The sequence below is a fragment of the Primulina huaijiensis genome, chromosome 5, assembly GCF_012295235.1.
Source record: "Primulina huaijiensis isolate GDHJ02 chromosome 5, ASM1229523v2, whole genome shotgun sequence".
NCBI classification, from domain to species: Eukaryota; Viridiplantae; Streptophyta; class Magnoliopsida; order Lamiales; family Gesneriaceae; genus Primulina; species Primulina huaijiensis.
Genome location: NC_133310.1, coordinates 8695479 through 8698314, shown reverse-complemented (window position 1 = coordinate 8698314; position 2836 = coordinate 8695479). Strand labels below are relative to the sequence as shown.

The 2836-nt window shown below is 39.1% G+C and overlaps 1 long non-coding RNA gene across 1 annotated transcript; it reads left to right on the top strand.

Moving 5' to 3' along the window:
* Positions 1-263: 263 nt before the first annotated feature.
* LOC140977821 (uncharacterized) lies at positions 264-2396 on the top strand. Its single transcript, XR_012175442.1, has 2 exons — positions 264-454; positions 2187-2396. It is a non-coding gene; the product is annotated as an uncharacterized lncRNA (long non-coding RNA).
* Positions 2397-2836: the final 440 nt, after the last annotated feature.

The following is a 2836-nucleotide window of genomic DNA, read 5'->3' as shown; positions in this document are numbered from 1 at the left end:
AGAATTAGGATTTATTAGGTATTTTTACCTGTATGATTTTATTTTTTTTACGGTGTGCAAATTTTATCGAATCGAGTGACTTTTTGTTGGTTCGGCTAATATTTTCAAAAACTTTCCAAAACGAAATATTTTTCGGGAGTGTGTTTAGATTTAATGGGCCTACTTTTAAGCTTATTGAACTTAAATATCTTTTAAACCTTTAATTAACAATTTAAGACTCTTTAATTAACAATTTAAGGCTCATTGGTCAATTATTAACCATTTAAATAATACATGATTGTCATTAACCTAAACCTACCCTACCCATAACAGCCGACACACCTCTCCAACCATACAATTCTCATCGGTTTTGCACAGCTGAAAACTCAAGAAAGCTTCGGTCATGGATTCTTCTTGCAAAGAAAAAATTCTCTCCGGTCTCCCTCGCATCGTTCTTGCTCTTCAAACATCTAAGGCACGCGTGTACTTTTATTTCTACATCATACATGCTAGATACTTGCTGTTATATGTGTTTTTATGCATAAAGATTTTCGATCCAGACTATGTTATAGAGATGTTTCGGTTTTGTTCAAGTTTTTGCATCTTTTTCATCCAATTCACGTTTTTCTTCTTACGGTTGTGCAAAGGGGCTTCGAGTACTGACTGTTAAGGGGCTGTTGAATGTGTCAAGATGTTGTTTGGGGGTTAGGATCGGTTGTGGTCTGCTGTAGGTCGAAGGGCCGAGTGGTTGCGCGTTGGGGTGTCTTGATCGGGTTGGGGCTCGAACCAAAGGGAGGCCGACGGGGTGAGGGCATCTCCAAGTCATGGGCTGGTTTCTGATGAGCCTGAGACGCGATCTAGAAGAGCTCGAACCCTGCTGATTTGGACTTGAGAGCCGCGCAAGGGGGCTGCTACGAGGAGGAGATTGGTCGAGCATCTTGGGTGGATTAGCGAGGAGCTGGAACCTCTAGCGTGCATGGGATCATTTGCGTGGGTTCAGTAGGTGTAGGGTCGTCCTAAGATGGGCTAAGAAGGGTTGAGTCGGGGCTGGATCAATCAGGTGTAGGCTAGAGCGCAAGAATTGGGAGTGAGGTACTAGAGTTGTAGTTAAGGGAAGTTGCTGGAAATTTTTTAGCAGCTGTTCAGGAGTGGTTCGAATGTTGAGAGCTGGGTTTTGGGGTTTTTAGGACCTTTTAGATGTTCATTAAGTTTGGTAAAAAGTTGGGAAAGTTTTGACTAAGTTTCGGTTCGATTTGGGATAAAACCGGAACCCCAGTCCAAGTTTTAAAACAAATTGTTTAAGTTCTGATTTTGGCTCGGGTTTACGTCTAGGAATATTTTTAAAAATGTTTTGGGATATTTTAAGGAGTTTGGTAAGCTTCGGGTCAATTTTAGAGGTCCAGGGGTGAAACGTTAATTTTCGGGTTTCTAGGGGCAAAATGGTCATTTTGCACCCGGGGTGATATTTTTGTCCTAGCAGCGCCCTGAGCACAAATTTATGATATTTTAAATGTTCATGCATCATGTTTACGATTTTTTTCGCTATTATAATAATTATGTTGCATGCTTGGTTTAAAGGAATTATGAGAGAAAAAGTAAGAAAGTGAAGAGCACTCCGTCTTCGTCGTGCCGCGTCGTTATTTCGTTTGTTTTCTGTCAAAACAAACCAAGGCATGTTTATATCTTCTTTCACTCTTCGATCAAGCCATATAGGTATTTTTAAATATCGCAAGTACATGATTTTAATGCAAGAAAATCGAAATTGTTCATATTCAATTATGTTATTTAATTATATTACGTGCAAAATATTCATTTTGAGATTTATGTGATATTGCTTGTGGTCACTTTACTATCATGGGATTATTACTTCACCCGATCGCCAGTTACCGGTCAGTTCAGTTTGGTACCACCCGGTCGACAGTTACCGTTCAATTCAGTTCAGTTCAGTTCAGGGGTCACTTGCGTAGACCATAATCTCACCAGAAAATTATTACATGCTATTTCATTACAGGGCTCCAAGGAGCAAACATTTTCATCATGATTTTCAGTTCAGTTATGCACGTATTATAATTAATCATGACACGATATTTTACGTTATGCATCACGACATGATATTTTCACTTGCATGAAATTTTATTATTTATTTACTCGTTATTTAAGATATATGCATGCTGAGTCTTTAGACTCACTAGACTTGATTGTTGTAGGTACCGATGATGTAGGGACCGAGGGCGGGGACCAGTGAGCTAGCTTGGGTCGGCAATAGTGGAACCCGAGGACCTCATGTTTTTAGCATTTACTATTTTGACTCAAACAAATTTCTTCGTTGTTGAATTGTTTTAAATTATTATCTTGCAAACAAACATTTACTTCCGCTGCTATTTTGAATGGTTAAACTTTTATCAGTTATTTATTTATGAATGATGCATTTTAATTAATTAAAAAGAAAAATTTTAAATTTTCCGCAAATTTTCAAGTACGTATTTAGAGGCCTCTACAAGTTGGAGGCCGGAGGTTGTGGAGATTCAGTTGATGAAGCAACTGGAAAGGCCCTGATTGGTATGTCTTTGATGGGCTGTTGAGCTCCAGTGGGCTTCAGTATTTCAGCTGGGATGTCTTCTACAATAACAGTTGGTTTGGTTTTCTGGGTCCTTGGCTTTTTCATGATTTTCGGAGATGGAGTTTTCTCCGAGTCAATCTCACTGACAATCAGTTTCCTCTTGATTGCCTTTTTCTGAGCCAAGGCCTTAGTTTTCTTAATTTGTTTGGGAGCTGCCTGCGTCCCAATCTCCTTGTTGACTTTTAAGAATTGCTCAGCTGCATCAGAATATCCAACTAAATTGAAAGCTGAGTCTTT